Genomic DNA, 15,478 nt, shown 5'->3' on the forward strand with positions numbered 1-15,478 from the left:
GTAGGGAGGGCCTTTCTTGTTTCTGCTGCTACACTTCCTACTGCAGGCTAGCTGGCCCCGAACTTGCGGCAGATTCTTGAGCCTCCACCTCCCGTCTTGCTGTAGGAGTTCAGTACACACCTGCATTTGGCTTTCAAATCTCAGACCCAAACCGTGGCTTCCAGGGAGCAAACTCGGGTTGTCAGCTTTGTACATCAAGCCTTTCTACCCACTGGGTTGTCTCGCCCGCCAGTGCCAGAGTTTGCCGTGTTTATCAGGTGCCAAGCAGTGTGCTGGGTGCTCCCTCCCATTCTATCCTCATTCTGACTCCTATCAGCAAAGAGCCACGATAGCCATCTGGGTAGCAAGGTCAGTTGGAAAGAGACTGAGGTTGGATCTCTGTGGAAACGTGTTCCGAGTCAAGACCTGAGTGCACGTGGTAATGAAAAGTGCTGGCCTCAGAAAGTGTCAGCAGGAAGTGGGGGCAGGGAGGGGTGGGGAAGGGAGAGGAAGCAAGTCATCCTTGTAGGCAACTGGGACTTACTCTTACTGGGACGTGATGGGAAAGAAGAGGGAATATACCCCAGGGGTTTCCTAACCCCATTTCAAGTTCGTTGGAGTGCTCCTCAGTCTCTGAACTCTTTCCTGCTCTACCTCTTTCCTAACCCATTGAAAGAAGAGGCTGCTCCCACAGCTGGAGAAAGCCTGAGGGTTTCTAGCAGGTTCTTCCAGTAAGAAGTTGGCAGCTTACAAAGGAACAGCTAGCAGCGCGAGTGCGTGCGCCCGGCAGTGGCGGCCTCTGCTCCAGTAAGTACTTGGCGGGGTCATCTCAATGGTAAGTGGTGGAGCTGCAGTTTGAACCCAGTGGCTTGCCTCCAAGTGTGTGCCTTTGACCCTGGTGCTCCTCAGCATCACTGCTGGTGGAAAAGAGCACACAGAGACAGCTCCTTTTCTGATGACCCATTTAAAATGGTGTTAACATAATTATTCATTCCGACACGGACAAAGCCACAGCTTGCACACCTTGAAAGGACACAGGTCCAGAGTCTGTAAAATAAATACATCCTGACATGGCCTGGGCAACTGCTTTAGAAGAATGCTCCCTGCAGATGCTGCCTGCTGCTCTGAAACTGGTACTGCTGCCCTGGCTCTGCCCCGGCTCGGCACTGCTGCCCTGGCTCAGTTGGACAGCGTCCCTCAGGACAGGCCCATCTGAGGGGAGTGAGACCAAAGGCTCAGGGCAGTTTCTCACCTTGCCAAGTGTAGCGCCATGGTAGAAGCCTTTAGTGGGCTGCAGTGTCCAGTGCTTCTGGTAAGACTCACTGTCCCTGTCATGTCCCCAGCTTAAGAGGTGGGCAGCCACTGAGGAAGGAGAGCAGAGAACAGGAGCTCTGTGGTTTGCTAGAAACCCTGAGGGCCTCTGGGAAGCTGAAGCTGGGCGGAGGCAGAGATTAATCTGGTTTCTCTTGAGAAAGTCTTTCTAAGCCGGCCGCAGGCTATCAAGATCCTAAAACTGCCTTTGAGTGTTCAGCTCGCAGTGGGCTGTGGTGGAGAGCTTGACAGAGGCACCCCAGGGTACTAGGGGTTCTGAACAGTGGCCAAACCTCAGTGCTGTCCAGACTGCTGGAAAGCTGCAGCCTGGCCTGTATTCTCAGAGGGAAACTGAGGCTCGGTTGCTTAGAGGCACAATGGTGGGAATTCCAAATTGATGGAGGGGACTTGAGATGTAGCTCAGGTGGTAGAGTGCCTGCCTCGCATGCATGAAGTCCTGGATTTGATCCCCAGCACCATATAAACCAAGCATCTACCTTACCTGCCTATAATCCCAGCACGGGTGGTGGAAGTGGAAGTATTAGAAGTTCAAGGTCATCCTTGACTACATAGGGAGTTTGAGGCTGGCCTGAGCTGCATGAGACATGTCAATAACTCTTCTGGCTAATTTGATGTAAGCTTAACACAAAATAACATCATTTTGGAAGAGGGAACCTCAATTGAGAAAATATTCCCTACTAGATTGGCCTGTGGAGCATTTTCTTAATTAGTGATCACTGTGGGAGGACCCAGCCCCAAGCTGACGGTCCTGGGTTCTATAAGAAAGCAGGCTGGGCAAGCCATAGAGAACAAGCCAGTAAGCAGCACCCCTCCATGGCCTCTGCATCAGCTCCTGCCTCCAGGTTCCGGCCCTGACTCCCTTTGATGATAGACTGTGATGTGGAAGTGTAAGCTGAAATAAACCCTTTCCTTCCCAAGTTGCTTTGGGTCACGGTGTTTCATCACAGCAATAGGAACCCTAACTGAGTCAATTACAGACAGAAGACTGTCAGCAGCCGGGCAGGCCAGGCAGAGCAGAGCTAGCTGCTAGCTTTTAGCCCCTCTTCGCTACAATAGCTCGCTTCGGCCCTCTCTGCCTCCTTCCCTCCCTCCCTGTTTCCTTTCTTCCTTCTCCTCTCCTTTTCTTTTTCTCTCCTCCCTCCTCCTTTTTTGGCCCATCCTTTCCTTCCATTCTGAGTGGAAGCCGTCAGTTTCCTCACTACTGAATTTTGAGTAGGGAGGAACCATGTCACCCAGGGCTCTGGCAACACGAGTTCTTTGAAGCAAGCTCATCAATATGATGAAGAAATAGAAATAGAGAAGCGGATCTAATCTATTGGCCTGTTTTTCTAATTACCAGATTGATTTACCAGAGAAATCTCCCCAGGAATTTGACTTTTCGGCAAGGTCTTTGCAAGCTCTAAATCTGTTCTCTGAAAAAAAAAAAGCCCCCACGAAATCCATACAGATTTGGGGGAACTGGGGTCCTCTAATCAGGACCCAGAGCTTATTTGTTTTCTAATGGAATCTGAATAGAATTTAACGCACAGCCATTCCGCGCGGAGCGCATTCATAATTTTAATTAACAAATTAGGAGCTATTTTGCTCCCCTTTGAACGGCAGTCATGTGGGCCTGCTTCCTTTTCGGCCAATTTAGTCAACTCGGATGATTTTAATTACAACAGTCACGAGCACCAGAAATTCCTGCGTCTGACAGATTCGCGACCTGGTCCATTGACTCTCATTTAAAAGCAAGTTCTCCATGAACAGAGATCTCCAAGGGGGCTGGTGGGTGTCGGGAGAGGGGGCTGGGCTCTATGCCCTGGGGCACAGGCAGAGAAGAGCCTCATTTTCCATTCTGAGGCCCACTAGTCATGATTAGGAGGTGGCCAGTTCTCCCTGGCCCTGCCTTTGCAGTGGGAAGAAGCAGCAGAAGCGAGTTTTTGTTGTATGGACATGGAGCCAAGCAGTCCCCTTCCTTGGAAATTTGGCCTGGCTCCCATGCTTCTCAGACACTGACGTGCCCAGAAATCCCCAGGGGTCTTGTTAACAGGCAGATTCCGATTTAGCATGCTTCTGTGTTGAGGGTGCGGCCTGACATTCTGCTTGCAGCCAGCACGCCAGTGCTGTCCGTCGGTGGACCACACTTGGAGTCGCAAGGATTTATCTGGTTTATGGATTTCCAGAAGGTTTCCGAACCGAAAGAGAGCCTGGTTACTTGAAACCCACTTGCACTGTCAGTGGCAGCAGGGCATGGGGACCCTGCTCCACGATACTGCTTGTACCCCAAAGTGTTAGTCCCCTTGATTCTGTAGGGACCTCCGTACAGGTGCAGCCCGATTCTTGACTTGGCTGTGGAAAAGGAATTCAGGATGAGCCAGTGTGAAGCAGAGATGCAGTTTATTTAGGGATTGAACTTTCTTTCTTTGTGTGTATTCAAGTACCGCGGCATGTATGTGGAGGTCAGAGGGCCATCTGTAAGAGTCAGATCTCTTCTTCCACTATGTTGGTTCCCTAGAGTGAACTCAGGTCATCAGGCTTGGCGGCAAGCATCTTTATCTGTTGAGCCATCTTGCCAGCCCAATTAAGAGACTTTCATATGGATTTGAAGCACCAGCAATATGAGAATGAGAAGCAAGAGGAAGGAAGGAAGGAAGGAAGGAAGGAAGGAAGGAAGGAAGGAAGGAAGGAAGGAAGGAAGGAAGGAAGGAAGGAAGACATAACTGTGGATGAGCATGGGCTTCTCAAAAAAAAGCTACAGTTAAGACTCTTCATAGTAGCTAGATACACTGTTTTGATGGTTTCAGAAACTTGGCTTTCACTGCAGCATCCAGGGGTGCCAAAGAACCAGAGGCACCCTAACCCCTCCCTGAACACCTTTCCTATCGTAAGGATGTGTGAGCTCATGACTGCCTCTGAAGTAGCTTTAGCTGACCAGTACACAAACCCAGACGTGAAGGGCCTATGAGAGGACTGGTTGAACTGGGGACTCTGTGTGAAGTCAAGGGCTTGGGAGAGGGAAGGTTGATAGTATCAGCAAAATCAATTGGAGTCAGAGAGTCCATTCTGGAACTTTCTGTTCTTAGTCTTCTCTGTGCTAGCACAATGCGTGCTGAATTAGCAAAACTGAGAGATCCCAAGCACACACTATTCCCTGGAGGTTGCTATAAAAAAGAACTGGTCCCAGCTCCCTGCCTACCCCCTGCCACCTGCAGTGGAGATGTCTGGGAAATTTATGATGTGTCGACAGTTTGAGCCCCAGCACATAGCTGGGTGATGGATTACAATTAGGAAAGCGAAGCCCAGCCCCCTTCTTCCATCACACATTCACAGCATTTATGTGGTCCCAGCACAGTGAGCATGTGCACATTTGGGGCAGGAATTTTAGAACTATGATGTCATCACCCAGAGAGAGATGGTCAGGAGAACAGGAAAGAATAACAGCAGACCAAATTAAGTGACAATCCCAAGTTTACTTGGCTGTGGATTCAAGAAAGCTTATGCATCGTAAGCATTTTTATGTTGGTTTAAAGTGATTGTGTCTTTGAGCATGATACGTTTGGTGACCTCAAAGACTGTTGGTTCATTTGGGGATGTGAGAGTAGTGTGGTGCTACATGAAGCAGAGAGTTCTTATCTTTCCAGACTTATGTTGGAATACTTCTGGAGGAACAAAGCTGGTGCCTGGCCTTTGCTCTAGAATTGTACAGGGACAGAAGTCAGTGAGAATTTGAAAGACTGATCATCGTTGGCAGTTGGTAAGAGTTGTGTGATGGGGCCATGGGAGTTTGTATTTGGTTGGAACACATCCCCAAAGTCTCACATGTCGGAACCATGATTCCCCAGGGTAACAATATGAGAGGCGATGGAGCTTTGAAGAATTGAGACTTAGTAGAAAGCAAGTAAGTCACAGGGGGGTGGGGCATTGCCCTCAGAAGGCAAGGATGTAGTTCTCATGGGATCCTAGTCAGCTCTCTGGAGAAGGTTGCTACATGGGGCAGGTGTCAGTAACAGTTGCTCAGGATCACCAAGGTTATTAACAACAGTGTTGACAGCAAAAATAAACCTCGTTCTGCTATAATTATAACACTTCAATAGAATCCAGAGCTGGGCTACCACTTCATGGGACTGATATCTTGAAGGAGGTAAAGAAGCAAAGAAGACCCTTTGCTTAGGTCTTTTGCTCTGTCCACTGCTGCTGGGAATCAGGTCAGTCTGACTCGCCCTAAAAGGGTTGTTTAGTTCTAGGTACTAATCCTAGGTCCAAATTGACCTAGAAATAAACAATTTGACATATGGGTACATACCAGGGATATTCAGGATAGCAGATTGATTTATAATGCCTCCCAACTTGAAACAATCCAAACATCAAATGTCACAAAGATACAGAAAGAAACCGGAATACTACACAGCAAGAAAAGAGAAAGACTGTGGCTGAATCTCTTAGAAAAATGGTCAACAAGGAAGCTGGATGTGAAAGGGGATATGATGACTGATACCTTCCACTTATATGAGGTCCCCATGATATACAAAATTTATCTACAGTGCTAAGAATCTAAGCTATAGTTGCCTTTAGGGAGTAACTGACTGGGACTGAGCACAAGGTTTCTGGACTTCTGGTCTTAATTCTTGCATTTCTCCAATTACATTGCTTTTATCTATTTTTTTTTATTTGAGAGAATATTTCAGTTCCTTCCCCCAGCAGCTCAAGGTTCTTACTTTCAAACAAAAGCATCCGCTTGAGGTAGTCTAAGCAGACAGAGATTTATTAAAGGATATTAAATGGCTAATGAACCCTAGGGAGGGCCAAACATCTGGCCTTGGCTGCTTTGGGGCCATGGCAGTGTGGCCAGAAAAACAGCAGGGAACACACCTACAAGTGAACAAGCTTACTACCCCTCCCCCCCCAGATCTTGCCTGCAACTCAGCACCTTTGGCCTTGGCATCAGACGGGAGAGGTTCAGCCTCAGAGGTCCCAAATTGAAGGCTTCTGCCCTTCTTTCAGAAGATTGCTGTCTTTTGTGGATCTGACATAGCATACAGTTCAGAACGGAATCCAGATCTTATAGTGTGTTGGATCGGTGGAACAAAGGTTGTGTGTGTGTGTGTGTGTGTGTGTGTGTGTAAGAGAGAGAGAGAGAGAGAGAGAGAGAGAGAGAGAGAGAGAGAGAGAGAGAGAGAGAGAGACCTGAGAGAGAGAGAGAGAGAGAGAGAGAGAGAGAGAGAGAGAGAGAGAGAGAGAGAGAGAGAGAGAGACCTGATTACAGAGAAGCGTGGGAACTGAAGCCAGTAGGTGTCTGGATCTGGAATAGAGAAAGGCAAGCTTAAAGTCTGTCTGAGCCACTGGGTACGCCCCAATTTTGCTTCTATTTTTCAATGGGATTTGGGTAGCAGACACTAGGGAAGTGGTACTTCAAAGTCCTTGTCCCCAAAGAGGTGGCCGGATACCTGTTTCCATGAGTCTTTTCTTTTTTTTCTTTAAAATTCTATTTACTATTATTGTGTGTATGTGGGTGATGCATGTGGGTATGAAGGTGAGGTCAGAGACAACATTCTGGAGTTGATTCTTCTCTTCCATCTTTACAAGGACTCTAGGAATTGAACTCATCTCATCAGGCTTTGTAGCATGTACCTTCACCCACTGAGACATCTCATAGGCCCATAGGAGGAGTCTTTTTTCACATTTATTCACATAGCCCTGAAGAACTCTCTCCCATGCCCTGAGGCAGGCCTCAGCTGGCTGCAGATGAATTCCCTCCCATGGTTTCAGAGGAGACAAAAATCACTGATTCAGAAAACACAGTAGAACCATGAGCCAAATTTCACCCACAAGAGAGAAATAAGAATAACTCCCAGGATACCACAGGGGATTTCTACAAATGTGTTCTGCTATTTCCTGAAAAATCCAGAGTCTTTGTGACTTAGAAACTATATTAGATAATTGCAGCTGACGTTCAGCAGTGCAGTCACATGGCTACATTTTCAGTTGTTATCATGATCCTATGGGGTTGGACTGTATTTGTGTGGGAGCAATGAGCCATGGCTTGTGGGGTAGGAACTGAGTTGGGGGTGGGGGACTTCCTGGGAAGAAGAGAGGAGTCTCCATTTACATCTAAGAGGGGCCTTGTTTGAAGGAGAGAACATTGTAGAAAAGGTCAACCAAATGGCACAGACCAGAGATTGTGGAATTGAGTACTGTTGGCAATATGGCTTCCCTCTTCAAGTGCCTTTTGGTGGCTTTGAGGATTCAGATGCTGTAAAAATGAAAGAAACATGGAACTCTACTTTAGGAAGTCATCGAGTGGAGAACCTGTGTCTAGTTAGGTTTTGATTGCTGTGATAGAATACTGTCCAAAACCAATTTGGAGAGGGAAGGACTTATTTAAGTTTGCAATCCATCCATCATGAAAGTTATGGCAGGAACTCAAGGCAGGAACCTGGAAGTAGGAACTACAGCAGAGGCCATGGAGGAATGCTACCTATTGGCTTGCTCTTAATGGCTTTCTGAGCCTGCTTTCTTATACAGCTCAGGACCACTTGCCCAGGGCTGACACCAACCTCAATGGGCTGGGCTCTATCATTAATCAAGAAAATTTGCCACTAATTTGCTTACAGGCCAATCTGACGGAGGTATTTTCTTAGCCGAAGCTCCCTCTTCCCAGATAACTCTAGCTTGTGTCAAGTTGACAAAAAACTAACCAGGACAACCTGGGGAAAATGTTGGCACTATTAGAACTCTGTTAAGTTGGCCTGCTTCTAAGTCACCCCCAAATGTATTTCCCTTTTCTCCTAGGAGACTCGCAGCAGGCCATCGCCTCTACTTTCCTCCCCATAGTGAGGTATTGCAGAGAATGATGAGTTCTATAGAACCGGGTAACAAGAAAACACCCTGACAAAAGCTCCACGAAGAAGGAAGGTTCTCTTTTGGCTCACAGTCCATCCTGTGTGGGCGGAGTCACGTGGGAAGAAGCTTGAGGAAGCTCATCATACAGCATCTGAAGTGAAGCAGAGGCAGATGAATGCTGCGCCTAGTCTTTTTATGCACTTCAGGACCCCAGCCCAGAAAGTGGTGCTGCTCTTATTTAGTATGAGTCTTCCTGCCTCAATTAACCTAATCTCGATAATCCCTCACAAGCATGCCCAGAGGCTCTGCTCTAGGTGACTCTGGATTCTGTCAACTTGACAATAAATCAATACACTCTCCGACTGATATGAGGATTTTTTTTTTTTTGGCTGCAAGAAACTGAACAACAAACCAAATCTGGCTCAAATAATGAAAATGCCAAGCAGTAAGTTCGATTACATGGTTGGCTAATTCAACTTTTTAGACAAGTCATAAAAGAAATGGAAGATTTTTCTACCTTTCCATTTTTGACCTGGTGTGGTGGTTTGAATGAGAATGGCCTCCATAGGTTCATATGTTTGAATGTTTGGTTCCTAGTTAGTGGAACAATTTCTGAAGGATTAGGGGGTGTGGCCTTGTTGGGGGTGATGTGTCACTTGGAGTAGGCTTTGAGCTTTGAAAAGCTCAAACCAGGCCCAGTCTCCCTCCGTTTCTTGCTCCTGCCTGAGGATCAGAATATAAATTCTCGGTTACCGCTCCAGTGCCATGCCTGCCTGCCTGCTGCCATGCTCCCCATTATAGCGATCAAGGGCTAACCTCTAGAAACTGTAAGCAAATCTCCAATTAAATGCTTCATTTTATAAGCTTCTTTAGTCATGGTGTCTCTTCACAGCAATCAAATCGTAACTAAGACACCTGGAATATTGGCATTTAATCTTCAATTTGTTTCTTTATGGTGACAAAATGGTTAACACAGCCCCAGGTAGCATACCTTCACCCAATCACATCAAGAGGAGAGCATAAACAAAAGTTTCTTGGTACACATGTTTTTTTTTAGTTAGTGAGGATTATCTTCCCAGGTACTTTTCTTGAAGGCTTTACAAGGTTATATGGCCACGATCTAGTCACAAGGGAGCTGTTTTTAGGGGTGGAAGTGAACATCTAATAGTTTCAGTTTTTTAGGGTAGATGGAATGTAACAAGAAGAAAGAGGTAGGAGGAAGAGGCATAGGCAACCCACAGCATCTTCTATAGTTGCTGCTCTGTCAGCAAAAATCTTCCAGAGGTATATGAAAAGTCCAAGTCACTCTTGGTTGTTGGTACTGTTTTGAGACAGGGTTGCAAGTAGCCCAGGCTGGCCTTGAATGCACTATGTAGTATCTGATTATCCTGCACCTGCCTTCCTGGTGCTAGCTCAGTGCACCTTTTACATCAAAATAGACGCTGTCAGCATAGAGAGAACATCCATGATATGGATTTGTTTCCTGATGCTCATGGCCTGGAGAATCCTCTGATGAGCCTTATCCTCACTTGTCTTTCCTGTGACTTAAACATCCAGTCTACATTGTGGGGTAAACTTTAAAGTGTGCCCCTTAGGGCTTTGTGTTCCCTGTCTCAATCCCAAATGACAACTAGCACATCCTCTATTGTCATTTCTCGTGCCATTGCCCTTTTCTAGTCTTTTCTCTCTAATTCTGTTCTGGGCTGACAAAACAGATAGCCATGCCAGTTAGACATCTGTGCTGGATGTGAAGCCGTGAGCTCTGACTTAGGGACCTGGGGAGTGCTCTTCACGTTAGTGTGGTGGCTGGAGTAGCATCACAACTCCTCTTCTGCTTTCTTCTGTTCTGTTCATTCCTCTCCTTCTTCCTCCTCCTCCTTCTCCCTCCCTCACCTCACCCTGATGAAGGGGATAATTGATGAGCTGATCAGTATTTTAAAAACTTTTCTATTTTGAAAAATATGAAACTTATAGAAAGTTACCTAAGCAGTGTGTGTGTGTGTGTGTGTGTGTGTGTGTGTGTGTGTGTGTGTGTGTTCATATACATGCAAATCATCAGGACCCAACAACTGTAACTTCTTTTATCTTACTGAATCTTGTTTTCTTTCTGCATGCATGGACTCACCCCACTAACACATGCTTGTTATTGTTCCCATAGGTTGAGACCAGAAGTGGTTCTAATTTCAGATTTGAGGAATTTTGTTACATTTGTATCTGTATAATGGGATATCTTCTGGAGGGGACTCAAGTCTAAATGTAAAATTCAAGTATGTTTCATATATACCTTATGTACATAGCCTGAAGTATATTGTATACAATATTTTTGTGTTTTTTTTTTTTCCTGAGACAAGGTCTCATATAATCCAGGCTGGCCTCACACTCACTATCTAGCCAAGGATGAACTTGAACTTCAGGTCCTAAGTGTTAGGATTACAGGCATCCACTGCCATGCCCAGTGTATGTGGTGCTGGGGATGGAAGCCAGGGCTTTTTGCTTGTTAGGTAATCGCACTGCCAACTGAGTCACAACCCCAGCCCCACACCTGCCTCTGATCCTGAACGGTCACAGGAGGCCAAGGTGTGGGGTTTTCCACTTGTGCTATCGAGTTTGGATGAAAGGGGTTTCAGGCTTTGGGTGTTTTGGTATGATTTGGATTGTTCTCATGTAGTAGGACCTTAGATACTCTCCTAAATTGCAGTCAACATGACATTTGAGTTGTAAGTGCTTTTGTTCTGACCTCTTAGGAGCATGCGCATTGTTCTATGTAGCTACAGTGCACTGACCAAATGCAGCAACTCTGACATTGACTTAGTACTGTCACCAACTATCCAGACCTCATTGAATATCACCATTTGCTCCAATTGTATGCTTTAGAACATCATTAGTCTTTGGATGCAGGCTCCAAACCAGGATCCTGCATTGAATTTAATCAGACCTTTCAAAGTCATGATCAGGGTCGGGGTCTATGTTCTGAGAGCCAAGGGTTCCAGAAAATTCACCTCTGGGTAATTAGTCCCTCTTCAAGTTGACAGCCACAAAAGACTTTCAACTTTTCAAAAACTTTTGTCCCTGCTTTCATCCCCCTTGATCCTTACACCAGCCCTGGGAGGGGAGGAGGGCACAGGTCAACGTCTCCATTTTCTGGATGATGAAGCAGAGACGCTCGGGGTCGCTCAGTGGGTTCAAGCTGGGAGATCGGTGTCACGGCTCCTGGCTTTGCCTAAATCGCTGGCCCTTTCCTGCAGTCCCCAGCAGATGAAGGAACAGCAGCCAGGGGTTCAGCCGGGCCTCTTGTCTCCCACTTGGCCGGTGTATCTTGGGAGCCAGGGCTGAGGTAACCACCCTCTTACCTCAGCAGTGTTCCTTAGTTCACTGGACTCTTCAGCTTGGCTGTGGCTGCCCCAGGCAGACCCTGTTAGCTGTGACCACTCCCCGCATCCTGCCCCTCAGTGGGATCGTGGGCTTCCAGCAGCCAGCGCTTCTGCTTGCCCGTCCTTGGGAGGAACCCCGGACTCACAAACTGAGGTAGCTCCTGCTACTCTCAGGTGGACTCCTTGTGGCATGTGTTCTAAATGTAGCCTTGTACTAGTGCCAGGCTAGGAATTGGGGTGTTTGTGTGTGTGAGCGTGCGTGCATGCTGGCTCGCTCGCTCGCTCGCTCATGCACATGTGCACAAGTACAAGCATGCTTATATATGTGTGTGGAGGACTGAGGCTGATATTAGTTATCTTCCTCAATCTCTTTCCAAGTTTTTTTTTTTTTTTGAGGCAACAGCTATCATTGAACTTGCAACTCATCAGTGTGGCTAGACCAGCTAGCTCATTAACCCCAGAGATCTGCCTGCCTCTGCTCCTAGCACTGGGATGACAGGCATGTACTTCCACACCTGGCTTTCACACGGGGCTTCGAATCGAACTCAGCTCCTCACAATTGCGTGGTAGGCACTTTACCAACTAAGCCATCTCTCTAGTGTGTGTTATCACTTTGCAATAAACACAGGAACCGAGAGTAAGCATTTGACAACATCTGGATTAATTTTATAAGGTGGTTATACTTCTTAAAATGAAAAATGAAGAATTGGGGCTTATGTTGTGGTTTTTAAATTTTCTGGTAATTCTTGTTTATTGTACATTCAAAAGTATTGGTGTGGGGAAAAGATGAAAACCACTAATTCTTTGACAAAGATCGTTTGAGACCTGTTTTATACTCTTTTCTGCTCCATTGCTCCCTGCTGTTCTATACTATGCCCTGTTACTGGTATGGTTTGACAGTGTTGGGTACTTAATTTCCAGAATTCTATGCTAGTGGTATTTGGAGGTGGGAACTATTGAAGGTCATGATCACTGGGGGAGGCTATGAGGATGGGGCCCGTATTATGAGATCTGTGGCTTTTTAGGAAAAGGAAGAGGAGAACTAGATTCCTTCCTGCGGCTGACCACAAGATACCCTCTACCATTTATGATATAGAAGGAAGGCCAGCACCAGATGCCCAGAATTCTAGTGTCATGTCTTAGGCTTTGCAGATTCCAGCAACATGACCTATACAAATCTCTATTCCTTTTACTCTTTAAATAATCTGTCCTCGGGTATTTTGTTGTAGTAACAGAAAGCCAAGAAAGACAGTTGCTTCTCTTTGTATCCCTCTTTTACTTCTCTAAGACTATTCTTCCCGGGATATCCTCTTCACACTGGAATTCTCATCTCAGTCTGCAGAGAATCCAGCCGGATACACTGACTTCACTTTCATACTGATTCTAGAAGCCTGCTAGACCTTGTGATTATTGAGTATTTATGCTTTGAAGTGAAATACTTAAGGGCTGTGGATGTAGCCCATTTGATAGAGTGCTTGCCTAAGGTCTTAGTTACTTTTCTGTTGCTGTAAAGAGACATGATCAAGGCAATTTATAAAAGGAAACATTTACTTGGGGACTTGCTTAAAGAAGGTGAGTCCATGAGCATCATGGTAGAGAGCATGGCAGCAGGCAGGTAGACACAACACTGGAGCAGTAGCTGAGAGCTTACATGTTGAGACAACAAACAGGAGGCAGAGAGAGCTAACTGGGCCTGCTATGGGCTTTTGAAGGCCCACCCTTAGTGACACACCTCTTCCAACAAGGCCACACCTTCTTAATCCTTCCCAAACAGTTCCACCAAATGGGGACCAACCATTCAAATATACAAGCCTATGGGGCCATTCTCATTCAAACCACCATACCTAGCATGGATAGAACCCTGAGTACTGCATGAACATAAACAGGCATGCCTATAATCCCAGCACTCCAGAGGTAGAGGCAGGTGGATCAGGAAGTTTAAGGTCATCTTTGGCTAATTTTGAGGTCAGACTGGGCCACGAGACAAAAAACTCAACCAGAGCTTTAAAAAAAAAATACCTAAACTTTCTACACAGAAGTCTATTTTTTAAAAACTACTTCAAGGCTTTAAGAACATTTGGAGCATTCAAGAAGCATTAAAAAAATTCTACCCATGTCTTAATTCGTTTAAAAAATAATTATCCACGAGACCTCCTGAGACATGATCACCTATCCCTGTGCATGTGTTAATTTCACAAGAGCGTGGAATTGTGCTCTGCCTCCTCCCTTTCCTTGCCCCCCCCATAACAAGCTCAAAGGTTGCATAGGCTTTGAGTCTGCCTTCTTAGCCCTGGAGTCCCAGGGAATCCTAGGAGACAGCAGCACTATGAAGCAGGATCATATTCATTCTCAGCGTCTTCCAAATACATTGGATTTCAAAGGAGCTGATCGCAAATCAAAGTAAAGAGTCTTGGCTTTGCTCCCTGTCTGCTGTTTGTATATTTTATATTATGCATAAGCGGGAGGGGGAGCGTGGTGGGGCCTGCTGGTTATAACCACAATCAATCAATCCCAACCTATTTTCAGGACCTGCCAGCCATTGGGACAACTTCCAGAACTATCAGAGCCTCCTTTTCATTATTTAAAGACTGGCGAGAGAATGCAAAAATACTTAATGAAAGGGTCAGCCTGACCAAGTGACAAGGCAGCTGGAGTCTGGAGGCCCAGGCTGCCTTAAAGGCACCGGCGTATGGGAAGCCGTGCGGCCATCCTGGGCCTCTGGGCAGTATTTTCACTCCAGGAGTCAGGCAGGGCACTGCTGGGCAGCACTTAACTCTAGTCCAATGCATCCGAGGCACCAAACTGGCCAAGGCGATGCTCATTCAGCTTCTCCCCTACTTTTGAAATCTCCAGTCTTGCTCTGAGCCAAGCTTCCCCCTTCTGGGGGCAGATGGTCCATGGCAACCAGTGCTTCCATCGACAGGCTCTGCTGGACAGCAGTCAGGCAGCAGAACTTGAAATCAAAGGCTTGCATTGTCACCCCTGAGTCCCGAACCTCTGCGAACAACGAGAGTGGCCCCCCTGCTTTTTCTTTAACCAAGTAAGTAGCGATCACTACTGCACCAGAGGCCTTGAGGCTGGGAGGCCAGCTGAAATCTGGCCAGTTACACTTGTATTTCAGATAAATACATACTTTTGTAAGTATAAATATGTCCCCAATAATTTATGGAGATTCCAACCCCCTCTCTCTCACACACAGATTTTCTGTTTACCCGAAATTATTCTCTCTCTCTCTCTCTCTCCCTCTCCCTCTCCCTCTCCCTCTCCCTCTCCCTCTCCCTCTCCCTCTCCCTCTCCCTCTCCCTCTCCCTCTCCCTCTCCCTCTCCCTCTCTCTCTCTCTCTCTCTCTCTCTCTCTCTCTCTCTCTCTCTCTCTCTCTCTCTCTCTCTCTCTTTCTCTCTGACAGGGGCAGCACTAAAGACAGAATCCAGGGCTTCATGTATGCTAGCAAGTGCTCTCTCACAGACTTAAGCACTAGCTTTGCCTGAAGTTTGCATGTCATTAACCACCCAGGATTTTTGTTTGCTTGCTCCTGCAACCTGCCCAGGATCAGCAGGCCTGGTTGTAAGCACCTCCTTTGGACTGGGATTTTTTTCAGTCCTGCTCTTGATTTGCTCTTTGCCTCCTTGGCCTGTCCTAGGGTGACAGGCGCACATTGGTATGCTTGGCTTCTACTTAGGGGCTAGGGACCAGAACTCGGTACATCATCTTTGTGTAGCAGACATTTTATCTGATGAGCCATAACCCCAGCCCCAGGCATTCTTAAATAGAAAACAAACAAAAACAAAGACAAGACACCCACAGGCAGTCCCAATAGGTCCCGATTGCAGCTGGTGTTGAGATCCATTGGATCAGAAAGTTCTGTGCCTGAATGGAAGTCACAGGGTGCCTCCAGTGAAGGGGTGGTGTGACAGTGTTGGGGACAGTCAGTTCATTTAGTTAATTGGACACCATTATTTCAAATTCTTGTATGC

The 15,478-nt window shown here is 46.6% G+C and overlaps 1 long non-coding RNA gene across 1 annotated transcript; it reads left to right on the top strand.

The window, feature by feature from the left end:
• Window positions 1-520: 520 nt before the first annotated feature.
• LOC143271006 (uncharacterized) lies at window positions 521-8,499 on the top strand. Its single transcript, XR_013048253.1, has 2 exons — window positions 521-786; window positions 8,083-8,499. It is a non-coding gene; the product is annotated as an uncharacterized LOC143271006 (long non-coding RNA).
• Window positions 8,500-15,478: the final 6,979 nt, after the last annotated feature.

Source organism: Peromyscus maniculatus, chromosome X (assembly GCF_049852395.1).
Source record: "Peromyscus maniculatus bairdii isolate BWxNUB_F1_BW_parent chromosome X, HU_Pman_BW_mat_3.1, whole genome shotgun sequence".
Classification (NCBI taxonomy): Eukaryota; Metazoa; Chordata; class Mammalia; order Rodentia; family Cricetidae; genus Peromyscus; species Peromyscus maniculatus.